The sequence below is a fragment of the Rhinatrema bivittatum genome, chromosome 1 (assembly GCF_901001135.1).
Source record: "Rhinatrema bivittatum chromosome 1, aRhiBiv1.1, whole genome shotgun sequence".
In the NCBI taxonomy this organism is placed as follows: Eukaryota; Metazoa; Chordata; class Amphibia; order Gymnophiona; family Rhinatrematidae; genus Rhinatrema; species Rhinatrema bivittatum.
The window spans coordinates 278,133,606-278,160,053 of NC_042615.1; the positions used below are offsets into that span (position 1 = coordinate 278,133,606).

Below are 26,448 nucleotides of genomic sequence, written 5' to 3' on the forward strand. Positions count from 1 at the left end.
CTTCTTGGGGGATCACCAAGAGCATCAGAAAGCAAATTTTATAACAATCTGCATTGCTTCTTTTTAACATTTACCAGTTTTTCCTCTTTTGCTGTGAAATAACAGCACTCATAATACTGGATCCACAGCCTTAGAAGTATTATAGAAAAATCATTAGCTGATTGAGCTGTTTGATTTCCCAGAGTCACCTTACAATCATACTGTATTCCTTTTTTTTTTTTTTAAATAATTTACTTTTATTGTATTTTCAATATACAATAATAAGAAAAGTGATGCAAAAACATAAAATATTACAGGCAAACCATATACATATCAATCTGCAATCCCAAATAGTTCCCAATAATATAAAGGAAAAGGGAGGGCAGGAAAGGAAATAATTTAAAAAGAAAACAGAACCGAGAAACGCCAATATTCGTTTTAACTTAGTCTAATCCACTATCGCCCTGTATTTCTAAGAGACTTCTGTAAATCAAGGAGAGTCTTGATTTTTTTTTATGACAATACTTTTAAAGAAATAAGTCAGAACTGTCCATCACTTTGTTCCTCCCCCATGCAAACCAGTCCCTAGGCAGGCAGATAACTGTGAAGTGTATTTAGCCGGAAGTGATTTGCATAAACTAACAATGGGCGTGGTGAGGCAGGTGAATCACTACTACGCTGGCTGCAAGTGAACAGCAGCAGTGATAGCTACGTTCAGTGCTCTTTAGGGTACGGAGAGCAGAAATATTCTTAGCCCAGAGGACTAAAAACAGCAGGGAGAATCGCTGAGAGGCCATACCAGGCTGCATTTGAAATAAGGTAAACCCCCCCCCCCCCAAACCCCATTTTGATTATTAATGTAATAGTTCAGCTCTCAGATAATTCTTCAGACAGCTAGAGAATGGCAGTCAGAATTATTAGCGTTCTTTAAGGAATAGATCGCCTTTAGAGGAGACTGTTTATGAATCTCCCTTTATCTCTCTGGGGGCAGAGAAGCACAGCACATAAGTGCTGCTCGGCTCTTGCCGAGATCGCATTTGGAGCTCCCGTGTACTCCAGAAGAGAATACGCCTTTCCAGACTTGTTGCAATAGAGGAGAGTTAATATCTGCGAAGAGGCTGAAAAGTCATTGTGACTTCTCAGTTTGGACAAGTTCGTGCGATTTTATACCACTTGCATTCAAGAATAACCATTGAGGAACATAGTGGAAATTATTATCAAAGAGAAAACAGTTGTAATTGGGAAACTAATGGTTAACAAAAAAACCCAGCATAGGTTCATAAGCAACAAACCCTAGCAAACCAGCCCCATTAGATTTTTCAAGTGTGTTAACTGTAAAATTGATACAGGAAGTATAATTTATACATTTATCTGAGCTTTGATGGCTGTTGATGTTGTACCCAGTGCAGTTTCATGCCGTGACATTCAAAGTAGGGGATTCAGTAAATGCACATCACCTTCCCTTCCCCCTCCCGGCATTACCACATTCCTTTTCCTCCCCCTTTACCCCTTCACCTGGTACAAATACATAACTTTCCCTCTCCCCCTTTATCCCCCTATCCCAAAGAATTAGATTCACTGTCCAAATAAGTGAGATTGAAGGCCACAGAGTGAGAATTTTCTGGCGGGTGTGTCTGTGGTAAATAATTTGGAAAGATTTGAGAATTGTATTGCTTTGTAAATGAAAAGTGTAACACAAAATAATATGTAGCTTTCTTTGGTTTCATTTAACTTGCAGTTATTTTTAAAATCAATAAAAAATGTATATTATATTTATATGCACTATTTATTTATTTATTTCGAATTTCTTCTATACCGATAGCCGTTTGCACATCGTATCGGTTTACATACAACTAAAAACTTTTGGGCGAGGCCCTTACATAGAACAATAGCGATTGTGTGAATAAGAAACAAACTATCTATAAGGTGAATAAGAGGAGCAATATAAAACTGGCTATCTTAGCGCAGTGCAATAACAACAAAAAAAACCCCAAAACTAAACTAAATGTTAAAACGAGGAATTATAAATTACAGGGTATCATGCTAGAGTACTTGCATTACAAGATACAAAATACAGGAAACTATAATACAAGGTATAGAGAGGGTTGAATGTGGGAAAAATAAAAAGGGGAAGTATAGATGACAGAGGAGGGGGAGAGAGAGAGTTTCTGGTGTTCATATAATAGATTACCGGCTGTTAGGTATTATTCGTGGAGGGGGAAGAAAGTTTGGGGTAGGCCTAAAGGAACAACCATGAAGAACTGTGCGAAAGTCGGAGAAGTGTAGTAAAGGTCTGAGTTTTTTAATAGTTTGTAGCTTGAAAAAGCAGTCTCTTATGATAGAGTTGATAAAGGGTTTGAAAGTGAGATTGTTGTCAATGAGAACACCTAGGTTGCGAGTGTGTGAGGGGAAGGATGTGGTGGAGTGAGAGAGGGGGATAGGGGGGTAAGGATGTTTGGTGGAAATGATGATGAGTTCAGTTTTTTTGGGGTTAAGGGCAAGGTGCATGTCTGTGAGGGGCTGGTTAATGGAAGAAAGGCATGCTTCCCAGTTTTGGAGGGCGGTTTGCAGGGAGTCAGAAAAGGGGAAGAGAATTTGTACGTCATCTGCGTAGATGAAGTGCTTGATACCAAGATTGGTGAGAAGTGTGGTAAGAGGAAGCATGTAGATGTTAAAGAGGGTGGAGGAGAGAGATGAGCCCTGGGGGACGCCCTGAAGAAGATTGATAGGTTCAGATTCAGTGTTTTTAGTTAGGACAGTGAAGTAACGATTTTGAAGGTAGGATTGTATCCAGGAGAGTGCAGTTCCAGATATCCCAATGTTTCTGAGGATGTTGATGAGGATATTGTGATTGACAGTGTCAAACGCAGCAGAGATGTCCAACATGGCAATCAGATAAGAGGAGCCAGAGTCGATTCCCTTGATTAAGGTATCAGTAAGCGAGAGTAGTAAGGTTTCGGTACTAAGGTGCTTCCTGAAACCATATTGCATTGAGGGAAGAATGTTGTGTTGTTCAAGGAAGAGAGAGAGGCGAGAGTTGACAAGTTTTTCAAGGATTTTAGCTAGGAGGGGTAGGTTGGAGACAGGTCTGAAATTGGAAAGGGTGGAAGGATCAAGATTGGGTTTTTTGAGGATGCGTTTAACCACTGCTTGTTTGAGAAAATTGGGGACTGTGCCTTGTTCCAAGGAGCAGTTGCAGATGTTAGACAGGGGTTTGGCAATTTCTTTGGGGCTAGATAGGAGAAGTTTAGAGGGGATAGTTTCGGAGGGATGTGAGGATGGTTTCATCTTTCTTAGGATGTTCTCTATTTCCAACGAGGAAGAAGAATCAAAAGAGGATAGTGAAGCTGTGAAATTGAGGATAGGAAGAATCACATTATTGGTGTTATGAGAGAATTGAGCAGTGAGGGAGAGTATGGTGCCAAGCAGAAAACCATGCAAGAAAAGAAAAAAGTCCCTTGGAATCCATATAGTATTAGGCCTATTGTAATGGTGTGGGCTTGGCCCAAAGAAAGCCTTGAGTGAACCGAATTGCAATTACAATAAAGTAAACTTCCTATACCAAAACAGCACTAACTGCCAGCAATCCAACAGTAACAACTCTACTTATGTAAAGGCAATACTGCAAATATTACACCAGGCCCTAAAACACCACTACAACTCCTATTCGGAAAACAGAATAAGACAGCTGCTATGGATTCATATACAGAGCCTACATGGTAGCAGAATACCTTACCTCAGTTACACAGGCAGAATATGGTCAGACCCTCACCAAATACAGAATAAAGAGAACATAAAGTACAAATAGAAATATGCAGACAAAAACTGAACTGGAAATTGCAACAAGTGAAATTCAGATGTCTGGACTCCATTACCATTCCTCGTAAAACATCAAAAAAACACAAATCATCAATATTAGTAAAACCATACTAATTAAAAGAACAAATATTTCAAACAGCTGATGAATATCCAATAATACGGTTTACAAAAAGGCACAAAAGGAAAAACTTTAATCTATACTAATTAAAGTTTTTCCTTTGTGCCTTTTTGTAAACCGTTGTGATGGTGAATTAACTTAACGACGGTAAAGAAGACTTTTTAAATAAATAAAATAAATAAATAAATAATAAATACTCAGATACATTTTGTAAGAAAGCAGAGGGATCTATGGCTGTATAAGTGCTTTTTTCTTTTTTTTTTTTTACAGTGAACAGCAAACTATACGTCAGCAGTGTTCACTTTCAGCATCACAATAGAAGTAGGACAATTATATGAAAGAGATTGCCTTGCCCTTATACTCACGGTAGGATAGCTTATGTTACAGGAGCTGCTTTCTCCTCTCTATTCCCCTCTGGGCCTATGCCCTTATTCCTGCTCTTAGGGTACCCACCCACAGAGCTGCCTGGTCCAGTAAAGGAGGGTTTTTAGGGACACGCCCCCAACTTAAAAAAATTTCCCAAACATACCAATATTTCAAAGCTGCATTTACAAAAAATAACACCCAATAATTAAAACTTGTAAGGAAAAAAGAATCATCTGCACTCCATACATGGGAACTTTTGATTTAACTTACTCTGATATTATTGTGGGTTAGTGGGGTGGGGAAGATGCACAAAATTCTCTTCTATCTCTCATATACATACTTTAATACTCATTCTCCATTCATGCTCACACATTTACATGCTCCCTCTCTCGTTCATGCTCAAACACATGCTCTGTCTCACTCACTCACCCTCACACACACACATTCATTCATACTAATACAAAAAAATAAATAATTCAAAACATCTGATCATTAGAACATTGAATAATTAAAAAATGTTATTAATTTCTCAAAACACCAATAAAATATTTCCAAACAGCAGAAATATCAAATAACACCCAATCAATAAAACTGATAAGGATTTAAAAATCTCCTGCTCTCTATTCCTGGGATCTTTTGATTTTCAGTCACCCCAAGATTGTCGTGGATTGGGGGGATCACAGAGATTTTATCCTCTCTCTCTCACACACACATTTATACATGTTAATTCTCTCACACACGCCTTCTTTCATACACATGCCCATGCTCTTACATACACACTCTCTTTCTTACATACACATGCTCTCTCTCACCATCACACACACACACACACACACATATGCACACAGGCTGTTTCTCTCAGACATACACTCTCTCACACGTATAAGCTATTACTCTCTCTTTTACACAAGCACATATTCATTCTCTCACAAATCCCATTTCATACACACATCCATGCTCTCGCACATAATCCCTCACTTTTACACGCACACACACATGCAGCCTCTCACACCCTCTTTCTCTCCTTCACACAGACACACACAAGCTCTCTCTCTCTCTCTCTCTCTCTCTCTCTCTCTCTCTCTCTCTCTCTCACACACACAATATCAGGGCCTCCCCCTCTTTTCCAACCACAATGGGATGGGTCTGCCATGGCCCCACCAAGCTTCTCTATGACCATGGTTTAAAGAAAATGGAAAAAAAGGTGATTAACTGAATTCTTTGAAGACCCTGACTGAACAGCACTGCTCCAGTGGTTCCCAAACCTATCTTGGTGAACCCCAGAGTCAGATGGATTTTCAGAAAACCCATGAATATATATGAGCTAATCTTGCATACATTGAAGACCCAACAAATGCAAATTTATCTCATGCACATTAATGGATTAATTTTGTAACTGGAAATATGTTAGTCTACAAATATGCATATAAGTTACACCAACTTTCATAACGTACCTAATGCTGATAAGCCTGCTTTGAAAATTCTCTCACCAAAACTATGCAAACACTATTACACTTTCTGTTTGGTGCATGTAGTTTTGTCAAGAGAATTTACATGCCTACTTTTAAAATCAATAAGTATATGTACAAGTCCCAACCCCACCCAGACTCCTCCACCTGGAATATCACTCCTCTATGTGAGTAAAAGTACGTATTATAAGGTAAATTTTAAAAGCCTGACACGCACCAAAATTAGGGGCTGCGTGAATATGTCAGGCTCGTGCGTGGCAAGCACATTTTAAAAGTCTCCTGGGATACGCACAAAAATGCTGCTGCACGCACATTTCGGAACTTCTGAAAAAGGGACTGGGTAGGGGCGGGATATGGCCATTCCTGGATTATAACAAATTTGCGCATAAATTCTTACACAATCTGATGTGTGCTGGGGTCCCCTGCCATGTAACTTTATTTCTGCTATGGATGACGTGTTAGTAATAAAACAAAAAAATCTAGGGAGATCAGCGGGGTTTTAAGGATTAGGGCTAACAGGGGAGAAGGAAGGCTATTAAACTAGAAGGGTTTGGAAGATCTATTCCTTAACTGGGAAAACTGGCAATAGCGTTGGCGCACATCCTTATTAAAATCCCCCCCCCCCCCCCTTACGCGGTAGAAGCAGGATTTGTGCATACAGGTACACATTCACTTAAAATTCAGTGCACATGTGTGTGCGGCCAGGCTATTTTATATGTTAAGGCTGGGTGGGCTTGTCTTGAAAATCGAACTGGCTGTGGGGCATTCATGACAAGTTTGGGAGCTATTATAGTACCCCCTGGATAGATGATTTCCAAGGTATAGAAGATGGGATTTAGAGGTAAGATTAGTAAAGAATTTTGAGGCCAATGCTGTATCATTCACTGAGCCAAGCAAGGAAAGACTAAAGAGGTTAGGACTTTTCAGCTTGGAGAAGAGACGTCTGAGGGGGGACATGATAGAGGTGTTTAAAATCATGAGAGGTCTAGAACGGGTAGATGTGAATCGGTTATTTACTCTTTCGGATAGTAGAAAGACTAGGGGGCACTCCATGAAGTTAGCATGGGGCACATTTAAAACTAATCGGAGAAAGTTCTTTTTTACTCAACGCACAATTAAATTCTGGAATTTGTTGCCAGGGGATGTGGTTAGTGCAGTTAGTATAGCTGTGTTTAAAAAAGGATTGGATAAGTTCTTGGAGGAGAAGTCCATTACCTGCTATTAAGTTGACTTAGAAAATAGCCACTGCTATTACTAGCAAAGGTAACATGAAATAGACTTAGTTTTTGGGTACTTGCCAGGTTCTTATGGCCTGGATTGGCCACTGTTGGAAACAGGATGCTGGGCTTGATGGACCCTTGGTCTGACCCAGTATGGCATTTTCTTATGTTCTTAAGCATACAGGCTAACGAGCTCTTGGACAAGCATTTTGGATGCTCTAGGCTAGGCTAACACCCAAGGCAATAAGGAGATTAGCACGACCAAAACGTGCATCCAAACCAGTGCATAGCTGTTAGCGCTCATCACATGTAAATACATGTAGATGAGTCTTTTGTCTATTACCCTCCGATACAAAAAAATCACCCTGTGCCCGATGAGCACGTTTAGCACGGAAAATGTAATGCCAGCCCAAAGGCTGGCGTTAAGTCTTTACATGCTCCAAGCTGTCTAAAAAAAAAACCTCACAAAGCCACAAAAAAGCCCAAAATACTGCTTTTCCTACTACTTAGTATCGTCCCGTTAGCCTGTGTGCTGGGCTCAGCGCATGCCCCGATACTAAGTAGGAGGAACCACAGGATGCAGCATGAAGAAAAAAATTTGCCGGTGATCAGATTGGGGAAATGGATGCCCATTAATTAAGGTCTATTTTCCTAATTCATGGTTGTGAGTGGGTTAGGAAAACAGCATCCGTTTCCCTAACTGGCGCACAGCCACTTCTCCTAGGTGCCCGATGCCATGGACGTGCTAGGGATGCACAGTTTATCCCTAGTGTGTCCTTTATAGCGTGATCCCCTTGTTTAAATAATGCATCGCGCACCTAGGAGAGGTGGCTGGGCGAATGTTAGGAGAGCGGGCGCTTAATCGTGAGTCCCCCTTTTTCGCAAGCCAATATTGCATCGGCCTGATGGGCAGAGGATTAGCAGATAGCAGGTAAGATGAAGTGTGTAGGTTGGTAGGTGCTTGAGATATGTGGATAAAATCAGGTGAAATGTTCTTTGAATAGCAGGCATTACTTGCTAACACTAATTAGGAGAAAGACCTGGAATATTAATTGATGATAATCTGGGAACGAGTGCACAAAGCAAGGCAACAGCCAAATTTAAACAAGATGTCCCCTTTCCTCACATAACCTGTAACAAGCTTCATCTGAAACGGAGTAAAAAACACTTTGATTCTCAGGGTTGCGTGGTATCTGACAGCTGGGGAACGGTACCATCATCTACTCATAACTGTTGGAACAAAAAGAGGTAATGACACCCGAAAAGAAACTCTAGATTCAGTGCGACCTATCAGCCTGGACAAATCAGTGTAAGGTTAAATTACACTGTTTATATAAAGTGGAGCAGCTGAAGAAATTGCTGGCAGTCTTTGTGAAAAAGGAATCTGCGTCAGGCCAAAGTCTAGAGTATGAGCAGCTCCGTTTTGAATACCCGTCCTCAAAAAGTGGATCCAGACATAAGATAAAGAATTTCAAAATGGCGTCGCTAAACGAACGAAGAGGTCAGAGTTGGAGGTTCACCTTCTCGTGGTTGTCACCCTGGGCAACAGTGGCGGCAGCTAAACATTTCTCAGAAATATGACATGAGGTCTGCCCTTAAATTACCAAGAACATCATTTTTCTTTCTTTTTTTAATTTAAGCTACAAATGGTTAATCATGGCGTCCAGTCTGAGCAAAATAACTTTGAGAGACAGCTAGCTGCTCAGGCTTGAAGGGAGACAGCTGGGGCCAGACCAGAAGGACTTGGAGCCGGAAGACAGTCCTACCTGGCCAGGATTCCTGAGAATCGCGCGTGCTGTCTTGGGTTGGGGAAGTCAATAAACAATGAGGGAGATGTTCAAGGATAAGCAGAAACGCAAAAAAATAAGGCAGTAAGAACATAAAGTGCTGCTTAATAGCCACAAGCAAAATAGCATGAAAAGACATTTTTGATACGATATTCTGTAGGAATGTACAAAATAAGAACAATCATAAGGGCGAGGCCTTGCGTAACACCCACTCCTGGACTTGGCACGGGAAGGTTAAAAAAGGAGGAAGCAACAACTTCAGCATGAAAAAAACAGATGGCATTGATTAGGCTTCTGTGAAAGGCAGTGAGGCTTCTCATGGCACGATTTCCTTATCTTCAGATTCAAACAATTTTATAGAGCACAATTATTTCCATTGCTATAGATCTTGTCAGTAACTAGAGACAAGTGCTTCTGTTTTTGTTACTTCTGACAATGTTATCTATTGGCCATCACTTTTTTAACATTCGCCAAACATTTATATGAATCTATAACTTCCTGATGTCATCTCTTAGTGTGTGTTTGTTTTTTTTAAGAGGTTTCCCATTGGCAAACACGTGATAGACTCTTTGCAAGGCAAATATGTCACTGTTTCATAAGAATCCATCGGATTAAACTTTCTGTGTGGAACAAAACATTTGCATGAATTAATCATTTTTTCCACAGCAAACAGGCCATGTGTGTAAGAACATAAAAACATAAGACATGCCATCCTGGGTCCGACCAAAGGTGCATCAAGCCCAGCATCCTGTCTTCAGTCCCTAAAAGCAGATCCGATTTCTTGTTGTTCCCTGCCAGCAACAAGTGGTGAGTTTCCCCCAGCCACCCGGGTAATAACTGTGTGTGGACTTTTCTTCCAGAAACTTGTCCAAAGCCTTGTTAATCCCAGCTATGCTAGTTTCCTAGTTTTAAAGAAGCCAGGTGAAACATGAACTGCTGACCCTTTACCGAGTATGCACAAAACCCAGACAATAAAAGTGACAAATTCAACATAAATACCCTGTCTGGAACAATATGTTCCTTCAAAGTTTGTTTTTATTCTACCTAAAGAAATCATTAATCACAGACCAAGAGCCAGATTTATTTACTGGGCAAAAAGAAAATCAACAAACCTGCGTGAAATTTAGAGTCTGTGCAAAATCTCGTGCAATTTCCTCCTAAAACCCCCTCTTAGCCTGGAGTCACCTTCCCAGACCTGGAGAGCACTGAATTTCCTCAACCAGGGAGGGGGAAAACTGGGGAGAGGCTACTTTCAAAATAAAACAATGTCCACACACCAAGTTGTGCCCCAAATAGAAAGAAAATTTTATTTAGAAAAAATATGAGGTTTCAGCCAGTACAAAACAGAAATAGTAGAAAATCCAGATACACGAATGCACTTACTCTTCCCAAATTACTCTCCAGATAAGCAAAACGTAGGCTCTATAAGTCTCTGCTAACTTCAGCATATGCTGCTTCTTCCTTCACAGGTTCTCTGTTGTTCCCCAGAAGAAAATGACAGTCTCTCTTGATTTCAGTCCCATTATTTATAACTCAGTAGATAATCTAATAAAATCCTCCCACTCAGGGCCGGCAGAAGAACTAAGTGAGCTAGGCCAGGGCCTAGGGTGCCAATCATTAGGGAGCACGAGCAGCCACTCCTCTTTGCCGCCGCTCGCTCACGGCCGAGGTCACTCGATGTCACCGATGCCAAGCAGGATGCGAGGGGTCTAGAGAGAGAGGTTCCCTGGCACACAGCAGGGTGCAAGGAGAGGCTGGCGCTGGGGAGGGAACCGGCAGGGAGGGAGAGAAGGACCCCGTCCCACGCTGCAAACCTTCCAGGGTGGCGCGCGCAGAGAGAGCCATCCTGGCTGGGGGAGGGAGGGTTGGTGGGGGAGGGGCACCGTTCCTGCACTTGCCAAGCAGGCAGCTTGAATTCAGTCAGCTTGCAGGTGACCCCAGTCCGCTGCTTCCCCCCCCATCTCTCTGCCTCGTTCGCTGGGCTGCCAAAAGCGGAGCGGCTCCCCTGAGCCCAGACGTGCAGGTGTAAGGAGAAAGGGCGGCAGCACGCTGGGCTTCGGAGCCCCGACCAGCCGTGCAGTGAAAATCAAAGGCTTCCACTAAGCAAACAGTTGGCCGAGGACCTGAAGGAGGTTTCATGGGGTGAACCCTCCCAGGCTGGGTTGGGATATGCGACACATCTCCTCTGTGTGTGTGTGTGTGTGTGTGTGTGTGTGTGTGTGTGTGTTTGTGAGTGAGAGAGAGAGAGGAGAGAGGTAGGAGGCCGCCGCTTACGGGAGGTAGGAGTCGGGGCTGTGATCGGGCTCGGGGGGGGGGGGGGTGAGGCTCAAGGCAGAAGGGCATCTAATCCCCTTGCACCGGCCCTGCTCCCACTGGCATTCTAGTGAACAGAAATTCCAGGCTCTCTTCTTTCCAAAGGACACTCCAAGAGCTGGGAAGTCAGGCAAGGACATTGTTTCTCCTTGTGGTGCCTCCCTTTCTACCAGTTCTTTACTCTTTCAATTGCTTCTCACTCTCGGCACAACATAAACCAGACGTTTAACATCTGAATCTCCCAACCAACCCTGTGCCTAGTGGGAGGCATGTTTATCTTCCTACCCTGATCCCATCCTCTTTGGGGGAAGGAACCCACCATCACCCACCAGAAACACATTCACCCCTTGGGCCTCCTGCTCACTTAAACTTCTAGTGGGGCCTAAGCTGCCACATGTAACTCTGCAAGGAAAATGTAGAGCAAGAAATCTGCAAAAGTGACACACAAATGTGGTTTTGCATTGCACAAATATTGTAAGAAGCAAATTCAAAACTGTGCATTTTGACGCAAAGCCCACAAGTACTTTTACTAGCAGATTTTGTACCAGATCGCAAGGAGAAAGGACGTGTGTACTTGCCCGGGGGAAAAGTGCCTGTAAAGAGTTGTACTTCCTTTTTTCTGCAGATACTTTTTTCCTCAGAAAAAATTAGAAAATGCAAAACTAGGTGTGTTGTTTCATTCCCCACCCTAACCCAGCTCCCAGGAACCACGGAATATGAGGAAAAATGCATGCATTGCGGCATGGTGTGCATATTTTTACTCACAAACGATTGTCCAAAAGGCCTTTTATCTGCATAAATAGCCACATACATGGGGGAATGGCTTTTGAAAATTGTCCTCAAAAGGATGCATAAAAATGCACAAAACAACACATGCGTGCAGAAAGCATTGCATCACTTTTACAAAATATAAGTTCTTGGAGGAGAAGTCCATTAATGGCTATTAATCAAGTTGACTTAGGGAATAGCCACTGCTATTGATTGCATCAGTAGCATGGGATCTTCTTAGTGTTTGGGTAATTGCCAGGTACTTGTGGCCTGGTTTTGGCCTCTGTTGGAAACAGGATGCTGGGCTTGATGGACCCTTGGTCTGACCCAGCATGGCAATTTCTTATGTTCTTATGTTCTTAAAGACTTAAAGGTGCATTTTAAAAGCCAGATGCATGCCAAAATCGGGAGATGTGCGCGCATGTAGGATATGTACCGGGCCACCCGATCTTAAGATCCACCCATATGCACTCACAAGTCCTGATGTTCAAATATTTCACATCGGACAAAAAAGAGGCGGAACGTGGGCGTCCTGGGACGGGGCCAAGACATGACAACCCAAGTACCTACGCTCCTGGTCGCGCATCCAGGTCCAGTGCCACATAACTTAACATTGCACCGCTGTTTATTGTAAACCGATACGATATGATTGGTATCATGAGTGTCGTATAAAAAAGCCCTAAAATAAATAAATGAAATAAATAAATAAATTTTCTAAGGAGGACATGTAAGTCTTAATAAAACTATTTCCAGGCATCTGTGAGGGGTGGGGAAAGTGCAAGCTGAAGAACCAGAGGAGTTTAGAGGACCTAGCTCTAGACTGGGCAAACTAGTAGATGAACTGGGGAAACTGGTCATAGCGTGAGCGCGAGCCTGTTATAAAATTTGCTCACTTACATTTCTCAAACCCGACTTACGCTGCTGGGCATGTACAAGCTTAAAATAAGGCGCACGTCTATGTGTGTGTTATGTTTTTTTGTCAGAATGTGTCTCCGCCCACAGGGAGGAGCCCTGTGAGCCTCACCGTCAGCAGGCGTAGTCTCAGTGGCGTGGGTCACAGCTAGAAGTAGAGACTTTATTATGAAGGAAGGAAACAGTAATGTCCACAGGGTTGGAGATGTAGTAGTACAGTCCTGAGTAGGGATGTGAATCGTGTGATCGATCGTCTTAACGATCGATTTTGGCTGGGGGGGGAGGGAAATCTGATCGTCATGGGTTTTTTTGTTAAAAAATCGTAAATCGAGGGATGGCGGGAAAACCGGCACACCAAAACAACCCTAAAACCCACCCCGACCCTTTAAAACAAATCCCCCACCCTCCCGAACCCCCCAAAATGTTTTAAATTACCTGGCACCGGCGCTACTTTTGCCCTCACTATGTCATACGGGTTGTATGACATAGTGAGGGCAAAGGTAGCGCCGGTGCCATTTTGAATATTGGCAATACTGCCCGAGTGCAGGAGGTCGCTCCCAGACCCCCGCTGGACTTTTGGCAAGTCTTGTGGGGGTCAGGAGGCCCCCCCAAGCTGGCCAAAAGTCCCTGGGGGTCCAGCGGGGGTCCGGGAGCGATCTCCTGCACTCGTGACATCGGGTGACAGGAACCAAAATGGCGCCGGCGCTACCTTTGCCCTGTCATATGGTAAGGGCAAAGGGCCACCGGCGCCATTTCTATTAACGCAGCCGTGGCCCGAGAGCGGGAGATTGCGCCGGGGCCCCCCCCACTGGACCCCAGGTAATTTAAAACATTTTGGGGGGGTTCGGGAGGGTGGGGGATTTGTTTTAAAGGGTCGGGGTGGGTTTTAGGGTTGTTTTGGTGTGCTGGTTTTCCCGCCCTCCCCCGATTTACGATTTTTTGACGATAAATGGGGGGAATTGCTATTGTATCACGGCTCTAACGATTTTTGACGATTTAAAATATATCTGACGATTGTTTTAAATCGTCAAAAAACGATTCACATCCCTAGTCCTGAGCAATGGGAAATACCCAGAGTGAGACCACAGATGAGAAGATCCAGTAGTAGCTCACGGAGCAGGGTATGCCAAGGATGTCTGTACAGTAGATGTTGAAGAACTGGTAGAGAATCCAGAACCCGGAAGTGGCTCCCGTAGTTGAAGGCGGTAGTGGCTCAAGGTTCGGGGTACGCCACGTGAAGTTCTCAACACAGTTCTATAGTAGAAGTCAGTAGAGGTACTCATAGTAGATGGTTCCTGGAGAGAGAGAGAGATCTGAGAAGCAGATCTAGTAGAAGTCAGGCAGATAGGCCCTCCAAGGAACAGATAGCCGGGAATGCAGGGGAGTCCCCGAGGAGCGGGTACTCGGAGCGTTTAGATGCCAAGACCAAAGTCAGGAACAGGCAGTCCTTGAATGAGGTGGATTCAGCAAGACTGAACTCCTTGCTAACTTGAGGAAGACAAGGGCTGGTCAGATTAAATACACTAGCGGGTTGACATCATCAGGAGGGGACGCTCCCGAGGTTCCAGCCATGACGTGTTCAAAAGAGGCCCTTGCGCGTGCGCTTAATTCCGGGTCCAGATGGTGGTCGGCAGCGCCCTCGCTGTCCCAGGAATGCCAGGGAGGTCGGCAGGGATAAGCAGAGACCGCCATTCTTCCCAGACTTGACGGAGCAGGGAAAGAAGAGGTGAGCATGAGAGGTCGCAACCGTCTGCGACCGACAGGCGTAACAGTGTGCACACGTTATAAAATTGCTGTGAATTTCGGCATGCGCCAAATGCACCTGCACGCCCATTTGAAAGTTGCCATCCCTATTCTGGCCTAAATTCTATGTTGTGGAAGAGTAAGATATTTTTGATCTTGTACCAGCAGGGCTTTTATCTGTGTGACTGATTTTAAATATGTAGTATTCAAAACATATTACTCTAATTTTTTCAATCAGTTGTGCATGAATTAGGTTTAAAATCTGCATTGAGGTGGCAATTGGCATTAGTTCGATGTTGAACTAATTTTCACACACAACAATCTTGTGTGTCTATGTATCTTAGATGCCTAACTTCAGACAGTTGCCTACAGATGGCATTATCATGATGTTGGGCATTGAACACCCTGCCAGTTATGTATCTAATCCTGGATTAAAACATCAAAGTAGGAAGATGTTTTGGTTGGGAGCATTTCCATAGCCTTGTTTTTACAATTTCTAAAAGTTTACATAATTGTTAGATAATTCAGTAATGTACTATTTGGCTTATAGGTTTTTTTTTTTTAAAGATGTAATGGAATTCCTCAAGTGTCTTATTAATTCCCACCTAGCGTCTGCTATTTGATATTACAAATGTTTTACACGGGGAGCAATTTGCAATAGCCTGCATACACTGCCCTGGTCGCCAACGCTGTTTCCCTTTGGAAAATGAGCAGGGGCAAAGTACTTGGGTGGGCTGGAAGAGTCTGAGCACTTGGTACTTTCTGTTTGTGTGGGGCAAAATAGCGCACATGCTTCTGGAAACACCATGCGCACATGCCGGATTCCTCCCCCGACCCTATCAAGCTTGCAGGATCGCCTCCTTCGAATGTGGCAAAACGTACGCGTGCTAGGACAGCCGTGCGTAATTAGAGCTGCATCTGATGTCCTTCGGTCAGACCTATTACCTGGGTAAATATCTCTGTAAGTTGCCGTCTCCTCATGTGCTTTCTTTTCTCTTAATAATAATCATATTTCTTAATTCAGGCCTTATGTTATGCTGACTTTTGTTCCACATCACATCATAAATTTCAGACTTTAAGAGTATATAAGAATATACAGTATGGACTTTTTTTTTTTTTAATTCCTAGTTAGACCCCTCTTGTTTCAGTGAGACAATAATTGGTTTTAAAATTTGGCACTGGATCACATAAATCGCATTAACTGAATTACAGCTGAAGAATTGCTCCAATTTATGTTGCACCTGGATGTACCAAAAGTCTAGTTATAATAAGTAGATTCTGCAATTACCACAGGCAAAATGCCTCTGTGTGTCTCTTTATCTAACCACAGAGTTAGTTCAGCATTGATAAAAGAACAGATGACACAAGCTTCTCTCTTAAGTTTCTACTTCTTCAATGTCAGATTTGTCTGAATTACGTGCCAATGATTTTTTTTTTATAGAAGTAGCTAAGTGGGAGACTCTTACTACACAAGCCAGATTAGACAGATCTTTTTTTTGTTGATCATTTAAGGAGTTGCCTTATGGTATGTATTATTGATGTTTGCTGGCAGTGGATAGGATAACCCCTCTAGCATGAAATCTGGCCTGCACTGGATCTGCCTGTTTCATATTCTTTGTTTGTAGGGCAGAGCTACCTCAGTCTGAGAAACTATTTGGTACCTACTTCTCCACCTTTCCATATTATTAAAATATCTTCAATTTACCTAAACGAGTAGCTGTGACTCAGTTATTTACACTTTCAAATAATAGAAGGACTAGGGGGCATTCCATGAAGTTAGCAAGTAGTACATTTAAGACTAATTGGAGAAAATTCTTTTTCACGCAGTGTACAATAAAGCTCTGGAATTTGATGCCAGAGGATGTGGTTAGTGCGGTTAGTGTAGCTGGGTTCAAAAAAGGTTTGGATAAGTTCTTGGAGGAGAAGTCCATTTACGGCTATTAATCAAGTTTACTTAGGCAATAGCCACTGCTATTAATTGCATCAGTAGAGAAAACACATATTCATCAAAAATAACACTATATATATTATTTTGTTTTATGGGACCATCATATAAACTCCAACTGTTGATATCTTTTAGAGCATTAATTGTGCTCCATCGATAGCTCACAGGGGTGCAGTTTTAATCATAGGTCCAATTTTTTGAGGATTTTTTTAAAGCATTTCAAAAAGAAATGAATTTATTTCTATGATTAAGGGAAGTAGTGCACTTTTTAAAAAAATCTTTTTGAAATGCTTTAAAAAAAATCCTCAAAAAATTGGACCTATGATTAAAACTGCACCCCTGTGAGCTATCGATGGAGCACAATTAATGCTCTAAAAGATATCAACAGTTGGAGTTTATATGGTGGTCCCATAAAACAAAATAATATATAGTGTTATTTTTGATGAATACGTGTTTTCTCTGCAGTTTATTCGTTCGTATCATCTATTAAGGTTTTTCTCTATATCATTAATTGCATCAGTAGCATGGGATCTTCTTAGTGTTTGGTTAATTGCCAGGTTCTTGTGGCCTGGTTTGGCCTCTGTTGGAAACAGGATGCTGGGCTTGATGGACCCTTGGTCTGATCCAGCATGGCAATTCTTATGTTCTTATGATCTATAGGAAAATGTATTCTCTGAAGGGATGTATGTAAAGGCAGGGTTCTTCAAACCTGACGACATATAAATTAGCTATATCAGGGCATATGGTGACCTCCCTGACAGTGCTTTTAGTGTATAAAATCTACCTTTGAAACAAAAAAATAGTTCTCAGTGAAGATGATTTCTGCGAACTCACATATATAATTAGCGGGAATGAGTCAGTGTGCTTTCCTTTTAGTGAGTGACTCCTTAATGATCTGCAGGATGTTGGTATACAGAGATATGATTTCTAAAGTAACTAGTAAAATGGCATTAGTGACCATCTGTATTTTGTCTAAGTGCATGATGATATCTACAGAGGTCCTAATAAAGGCGGGTATGGTAATAAAGGGTCAGAGGAAGATGTTTATGAAGATGGATAGTGGTTAAAGACAGATCTGATGGCTGAAATTATGAGTCCATATTCAGTAAGCTGGTGAGCGGACAAGTTATTCTGCTAAAATTAGCCGGTTCGCTTGTCCTATATGTTCAGCGGGATAAACGACCTCTTGAATATACTCAGCAAAGGATATCTCAAGGTAGCTGGATTACTTTAAATCCTAACCGGCCATGTTTGAATATAACTGGTTAGGTTTTAAAGTTATCCTGCTGCATGTGCCTGGATAATTTGCTTCTTAACTGGATATCTTCAAAATATATCCACTTAACTTTTTTTTTTTTTTTTTTTAAACAGTGCCACTTAAGTGCGGGCCTATGGCTCGAATCCAATACCCCCTGCCGCAAAAATAATTAATTAATTAATTGATGGCCCTGCCAGGCCAAGAGCTGCCCCCCCCCTTCCCCCAAATCCTCTGAAGTGGATAAAAATAATGTTGCAAGGTCTATATGTCGGGCCCCTTCTCCTTCTCCTTCCCCGTTTTTGTTTTTTTTTTCTTCACTTAATTGGGCTCCCTCCTGCCCCCCTTCCCATCCTCCACCCTCCTACAACTTTCTGTAACCACCCTCCCCCTGTGGAGGGGGGTCTGACCTGCCACTTCCGAGGGGTTTGGGGGTAGATGTTTCAGCCTGACAGGGCCTGTCATAAAACTTTGTTCTTCACCTATCAGAAGTTCCCTTCATATTCTCTATTGCAGAAAATCAGTGGGAGTTAGTGCTAAGAGGTAAACAGTACATAGTTTCATTCACTTGACGCGCAATTTCTCTAATATGGCTTGTTTTCGTTTAGTAAATCCAGTCGGACACCTTTGGCTTCAAAGTTGTATGGTCCCTCTATCTTCAGAGCTCCTGTGCTAGGGACACCTTCTTTTCTCCACTTTTTTTTTGTAGTATAACTTTATCGGCACCTCTGTTCTTCTCCCGAGCATAGTAGTCTGGCTCAGTGGCGCAGCCAGAACTGATATTTTGACTGGGCCCAAGGTTAACCTGTGTGGGTGCTAGGCATACAAGTCTGAGCCATGTAGTTATACTTTTATTGATAAATAGTACGTTAGAGTTCACCTGATAACAGATTTTAAATAGTCTTCTACAGCTGTGGTGCTTTTAACATTTTAAACTTAATGACTCATATCACTTCCTCCTAGGCTTGGTTTGAATTCAGCAGCATCAGCAATTAGGAATGTGTGTGTGTGTGTGTGTGTGCATTAGTTGGCAGTTAACTGTCATTTGAAAAATAATCCCAAACATCACACTGTTATGTAAATATAGGCCTCTTTTAAAAAAAAAAATGTGTTGTATTAACTTGCCAAAGCACATTATTAATGAATAGGTCTCACTGAAAATAATGAGGCCTGAACTAAAAAGAGTGAGTTAAAACTTAACGCACTTTCTGAATAGGGACTAAAGTATTTGCTGTTAATTTTACCTGTTTGTACCCTAGGGGCTATAAAAATATCTAAAATTCTTGAAAGGGGTACCAAACTTATGAAAGGTTGAGAACCATTTCCCTAAAGAACACCCCATCCTACTGGCAGGTGCAGCGTGGAAAACAGAACAGACTGGCCTGCGACTCAGAAACAACACGCTAGCAGATTACCTCGCCTCAGTTGCGCATACAGAACGCAGACAGATCCTCAAACACAGAATAAGCGACCACAAATATAAGTATACAAACAAAAGCTGAACTGGAAACCCCAAGAAGCAAGACTGCCTGCAGTACAACACCAGAGGAAAAAATGCATTTCCTCCAGTATTGTGCAAAACACCAAGTTATCAGCGAAGCACATGTCCCAAAACTGACAGAAAAATGAAAAGCTTCCCACAAAAGAATGAGAAGAACATAACATTCACTTATATACCCCCTTCCTCACACCAAAGGAGACCCAAGGCAGTTAACAAGAATATAGTGCAATAATAAATGTTTGCTAAATGTTATTTTTACCTTCAATGTTCCTTGTAATAATGTTTAATGGTTGATTGTTATTGTTCAATGTTTAATGTTCTATGTACAAAACCCCGGTCTAACCTCCCAGACCAGGGCAACCTTTTCGTTACTTGTAAACCGGAATGATTTGTATTGCATACAGGAATTCCGGTATATAAAAATTAAAAATAAATAAAATAAATAAATAATAAGCATAAAATACATCCACTGAAAATAATCCAACAAAATACCATCTTTATTCCAAAAATGCATCCATCCTCTACTACAAAAAGAAAACAAAACAGGAAAAACAGCAGTTCTAGCAACAAAATATGCTGTATCCTACCATTAGGCCCCAAACAAACAATCTTATAGAAACAATACGAACCAGCACCAGAACCTGGGAACTATTCTCGTTATTGTTCTTTTTTGAACCTGTAACTTAATTGTACTGTTATCACTAATATGTAAATTTTTCACAAACATTCCTTTCATTTTAAACATTTTGTATATTACTTTGGCAACCCATGTACATACTGTCATGTCAGTCAAGTTTTCTGATTCAAAATCTCTCTCAAGCCTGGACCCTTGTCCCCAGCAGTCTCTGTCTCAGTGCCCCTCCTCCCCATGATGAGAGTGAGAGACAGCCTGGTGGGGAGGACCAGTGTTAAGATTTGAGAGACTTCTGGGGCAGACAAGGGCATGAGGCTGAAAGTTTCATCCCCCTGCATACCCTCCCATCCCAAACAGTCTCACCTTCACACCCCAGACTCCCGCCGCATCCCCAGCTGTCTCTTTCTTACCTCCCCAGACACCCATTACCCCCCAGTCTCCAACCCCCTCTCTCCCCAGTAGTCTCATAATTCCCCACCCCCAGACTCCCCATCATCTTCAGCAGTTTCACATTTAAGAACATAAGAAATTGCCATGCTGGGTCAGACCAAGGGTCCATCAAGCCCAGCATCCTGTTTCCAACAGAGGCCAAAACAGGTCACAAGAACCTGGCAATTATCCAAACACTAAGAAGATCCCATGCTACTGATGCAATTAATAGCAGTGGCTATTCCCTAAGTAAACTTGATTAATAGCTGTTAATGGACTTCTCCTCCAAGAACTTATCCAAACCTTTTTTGAACCCAGGTACACTAACTGCACTAACCACATCCTCTGGCAACAAATTCCAGAGCTTTATTGTGCGTTGAGTGAAAAAGAATTTTCTCCGATTAGTCTTAAATGTGCTATTTGCTAACTTCATGGAATGCCCCCTAGTCCTTCTATTATTCGAAAGTGTAAATAACAGAGTCACATCTACTCGTTCAAGACCTCTCATGATCTTAAAGACCTCTATCATATCCCCCCTCAGCTGTCTCTTCTCCAAGCTGAACAGCCCTAACCTCTTCAGTCTTTCCTCATAGGGAAGCTGTTCCATCCCCTTTATCATTTTGGTTGCCCTTCTCTGTACCTTCTCCATCGCAACTATATCTTTTTTGAGATGCAGTGACCAGAATTGTACACAGTATTCAAGGTGTGGTCTCACCATGGAGCGATTATAGAGGCATTATGACATTTTCCGTTTTATTAACCACTAGCCGTTAAGCCCGTAACAACGGGCTACATTAACATTTTTTTTTCAGTCCATTTCCTTACCCCTCATTCTTCCCTCCCTCCCCCCTCCCCTCCCCTCACTCTTCCCCCTCCCCTCCCCCCTCACTCTCTCCTCCCTCCTCCCTCCCCTCAGTCACTCTCTCCTCCCTCCCCTCAGTCACTCCCTCCTCCCTCCTCTGTCACTCCCCCTCTCTCAGCTCATTCACAACCCCTTCGGATGGCACAGACGGAAGATCTCCGGGGGAGGTCCCTCACTCCTTCGCGCGCGCCGCCGCCGCCGCTACTGCTCGCTACTGCTACTGCTCCTCACTGCGCCATTTTTGTTACAGGCAAGCTCTGACCAACGTGCTGCCCGGGCATGCGCGGTAGAGTTGCTCTCTACTGTGCATTTACGGCACGTCGGTCAAGCTTCATTTATCTAGTAGATTGTCTTCCTAATAATTCCTAACATTCTGTTTGCTTTTTTGACTGCTGCAGCACACCGAGCGGACGATTTTAAAGTATTATCCACTATGATGCCTAGATCTTTTTCCTGGGTGGTAGTTCCTAATATGGAACCTAACATCGTGTTATTTTTCCCTATATGCAACACCTTGCACTTGTCCACATTAAATTTCATCTGCCATTTGGATGCCCAATCTTCCACTCTTCTCTCTCATCCTCAGCAGTCTCACACTTACCCTTCCCACGCTTCATCGTCAGCAGTCTCACACCTACCTTTCCCCCACTTCATCCTCAGCAGTCTCACACGCACTCTTCTCTCTCATCCCCAGCAGTCTCACTCACCCTTCCCTCTCATTCCCAGCAGTTTCATATTCACACTTGCTCCCTCATGACCTCCTCTTCATCCCTAGGCCCTAGCAGTCTTAAACCCATCCTCCCCTCCTTCATCCACTGCAGTCTCACACTCACTGTTCCCCCACCTCATCCCAGCAGTCACATTCACCCTCCCCTCCTTCATCTCTAGCACTCTTCCTCCCTCATCCCCAGCAGTCTCAAATTCACAGAGGAAGGCAGTGCAAACTGCGGCCAGGGATTGGATGTGGTAGCAGCGGCACTGCTTGGGCTCTAGCCATTTCTGGGCCTGAGATTTCCTCTCCTTGTCGTTTCTTTTTGCTGGCAGTGGCGTTTATTAGTTTTGTGTCTATTTCTGCTTTTTCTCCCAGTTGATGGCTGGGTCAAGGTTTTCTAATTTGGGGCGATCAGGGCAAACTGGGGGCGTGTGGTTTCCGGAAGTTGTTTCCAAAGTCTGGGCAGCACAGCCTGTTGCCACGAACTCTGACTGACACTGATCTCTCCGGCCCACCTCCGCAGACTCCTTCTTCTTCAGGGATCCTGCCGCTGCTGAAATTCTCCTCACTGCTGCAGACTCCTATCTTTCACTGTGAGGTGCAGCAAGAAACTGCACCTCAAGATAGTTGGCCCTATCATGATGCTCTATGCTGTCTGTGGCCGCTCCCTGGCTCCTTCTCATGGGCCCTGGGTGGCTGCTAGCCACTTGCTATTTGCCCCAAAGCAAAGGTTTCCAGTATCTAGAAAATAATTGGGTGGGCCTGAGTAAAAAGTGGGTTCTTCGTGGCTCGCCCAGGCCCACCCATGGCTATGCCACCGGTTTCTGGTTTCTTCTTTTTGCTACTCTGATTGGTTCCTCCTTCTGGTAATGTAGATTTTATCCATACCTCCCCTTAAAAACTGTGAACCCACACACATGGTGTCAGCCCAATCCCCCCCGTCTGAGACAGAAAATCTGCATTGGCATATTCCCTGCTTTGGCGATGCTGCACTGTGAAAGGATATTGCTGTAGAATGAGATACCAGCATATAAATCTAACATTAATCTCTTTCATTGCATGCAGACACCTTAATGGCTTGTGGTTGATGACCAGTTAGAACTTTACAGCGCCATTTTAACCACTTAAAACTTGTGGATGGACTACCTCTCAATTTTTCCATATTTGGATTTTACATTTAATTATTTACCTTTCCAAATCTAACCTCAAGACAAGTTACTGTCAAATACAGTAGTTAGTTCCCTGCCCCAGAGAGCTTGAAATCTAAGAGGGTGATATTCAGCACTACTTAGCCGGATAAGTTAAGACTCACCCAGCTAAGTGGCAGTGGCTGAATATTTGCTCCCATTGAACAGCTAAATAGTTAACAGGCTAAGTGGCGGATGGGGCTAGGACATTCCAGGACGGAAGTGACTTAGCTAACTTGGATATTCAGAGTTAGCCAGATATCTTATCCAGCTAAGTTTGATCAGCTTATTGGGCTGTTCTAAACTTAGCCGGATAAACTTTAAGCTAACTGAATATATTCCAAGTGATGTACAACAAAAATAAAACAGTAAGACAAATCCCAAATTTAAAAAAAAACAAACAATACCTAAGAGACTAGACGAAATACAGTATAAAACTTAGATAAAATGAAAACAACATCAAATTACCATATAAAATTCTTCATGGATGTTGAAAGCCTGGGTACAGAGCCATGCTTTAACATTTTTCCTAAATTTCTGAGAATTCATCTCTAATTGTACATCTCGAGGTAGGGAATTCCAAGGGAGTAGGCCCTGTAAGCAAAACTAGACTGTAGGTAGATCTTATCTCAGTGAGTGACGGTAATCTTAGCAGATCTAAGTGAGCAGAATGTAAGAGCCTTAGTAGGTCTGTAAGGATGGAGAAAGACAGATAAATATGATAGAATGCTAGTATGCAAAGCTTTGATCACTAAGTATAGAATCTTCAGTTTTATTCAACAAATAACTGGCAACCAATGCATATCTTGCAAAAGTGGACTAACATGATCAAATTTCTTGTTACCAAAAATCAATTTGGCTGCTGATTATGTAATAACTGTAGATATTCAATGATATCATAGGAAAACCTTTATAGAGGACATTTCAATAATGTACTCAACTTAGTATCAAAGCATGAATAAGCACTTTTAGGTCATGTTGACCTAAAAATGGACATAGTTGACATATATGTGGAAAATAATAGAAAGTCCACCCAACCCCAACTGAGATTTGATTAACAGAGCTTAAATTGTTGTCAATTTTTGTCTACAAAGAAGTGGCCAGTACTTTCAATGGGGGGAAATCTAACTACATCACTCTTTCTGGATACCCATATAGCATCTGATTTGCTGGCATTGACCTTTAACTTGTGAAGATGGAGTCAATCAGCAACCCTTTTAAACCATCATTTAATTTACCCAATTGTACAGGACATTGTGAGGTCCATATTCAAAAGTTTTTGTGCAGCTGGTTAAATGAATATTTGGACACCTATCTGGCTAAATTCTAGCTTGCTAATAAGATAGATGACTAGAATTTAGCTGGCTAAGTTAGGGGCATTCTGGAGGTGTAACTGGGAGGACTGAGTTAGCTGGCTAAGTCTGGTTGGGCCAAAGACTATCCTAAAGTTAGCCAGCTATAGTTAGCTGACTAACTTTAAGATAGCAGACTATGTTCAATTGTGCAGCTGCACTATTGAATAAATGTATCCGGCTAACCCCCTAGATTCATCAAGCTGCGATGTTCTTTCTCAGGAGGGATCCCACTATCACGGGGGGGGGGGTCACCACTATAGTGGGGCCCCTCCCCTGAAAAAGCATAGCGGCTGTATGATGCTTTCTTTTGTGTTGCAGCCAAACACTGCAACACAAAAGAATGTGGTGAGTGGCCCTTTAACGTGATGGCAGTCCCAAACTCATGGGACCACCATTGCCTTAAAGGCCACTGGCCCCAAAAAACAAAACCATGGTCAAACAGGGAAGATGAGTGGGGGTCAGTGCTGACACATGTTTCAACCTGAGACTGCCAGTTGAGGCGGCCCCCGACTCTCCAAAAATTGAAAAATATGTTGAAATTATGCATGCGGCGGTGGCCCCCTGAAGTCGAAGCCCCCAACCCCCCACAGACCCAAAGTGAAACACAACCACCCCACCCCCTGGCCCCCCCAAAAAAATCAGTTCAGCACTCCACCACCCCCCTGCACCCTCCCCCTCCACCCAGTGCACCCGGCTTCGACGCAGGATCCAGTTCAAGTTAGGGGGATCTGGAGGGACCAGGAGTGGAGAAGGGTGGGGGGAAGTGGGAGTGCTGAACTGATTTTTTTTGAGGGGAGCCGGGAAGGTGGGGGTGTGTAGTGGATGCTTTGGGGGGGAGGGGCTGGGAGGTTGGAGGTGGTTGTGTTTCACTTTGGGGGGACGGGGGACTTTGACTTTGGGGGGGGGCCACTGCTGCCATGTGCATAATTTCAACATATTTTTCAATTTTAGGGGAAGTGGGGCTGCCTCAACTGGCGTATATTTTTCCAGGCCTCCCCCTGTACATCTGACACTTTCCACGGAGGTGCTGTTATTTTAGCAAGGCTGACCACCTTCTCAGTCGGCCGAGGTAAAATATTTGCATCAAATTGTCTATTAATGACCTTCTTTGCTTGCATTTGCAAGAAGTTCAGAAGAAACAGGGCACACATCAAAAGAAGGCCAGAAACAAAGGAACCTTAAGGTGGGTGGGGATTTCTCAGGCTAGAGAAGGTTAACTTATTCCACTGTCATATTGCGTAAGTGATCCTCGTCACAGGCATTTTCTGTGTATGGTTTGAACCTATAAAATACAGCTTTTACAAGATACTGTAAGAGACAGTAATGCCCTGCCTATATTGAAGGTCTGGCGGTCTGTGTCTTCCAGGGATATGCAATAATAAAATTCAACTAAATTCCTTGTGATATCCTTGTGTATGAGTCTTGTAGCAGAGAAGCGCTTTATCAAAAGTCAGATATATACATTTGTGAATGCAAATTGCATGCAGAGAAGGTCATTGTATTAGGGGAGAGTATCTGGGTGGGGACATCCAAAATATTGTATGTAACGTGCATTAGAGCTCTAACGTGCTTGATGAATGACTCTAACTTTGTTATCCAGACTGTGTCTGAATATGGACCTCTGTACATCTAGGCAGGCAACAATTTGACTATCAGCATTGAAAAAAATAGCTGTAGCCTAAAGATTAATCAAAGTGGGAGAAAGGATTGATCCTTGAGGAACTCCACAAACCAATGGCTGAAGCAAGGGCAATTCTGAGCCCAACTTCATTTGAAACACACGGTTTTCAAAAAAGACATAAACCAGTCTAAAACTTTACCCTGAATCCCAATCTCCTTCAGTCTGTGAATCAGAAACCCATGGTCAGTAGTATTGGAGGCTGCATTCATGTCATGAGCACATTTTTGCCCCATTCACATTATGTCTGACTTCATTGAATAAGGCCATCAAGGCTATTTCAGTACTATAGCCCTTTGGGAAGCATGATTGTCTAGGGTGAAAAAGTTAGCTAGGTCAACGAATATTTGGGCACATATCTGGCTAAATTTTAGCTGGCTAATAAATTAGGGAGCT

General features: G+C 42.8%; 1 protein-coding gene across 2 annotated transcripts in view; it reads left to right on the top strand.

Annotated features, from left to right (window-relative positions):
• Positions 1-669: 669 nt before the first annotated feature.
• Positions 670-26,448, top strand: part of LOC115087814 — a 123,478-nt gene continuing 97,699 nt past the window's right edge. For both annotated transcript variants that reach the window (XM_029595413.1, XM_029595420.1), the window contains exon 1: positions 670-798. The gene's annotated coding sequence lies outside the window, so the exon portion shown is untranslated. The remainder of the gene's footprint in view (positions 799-26,448) is intronic.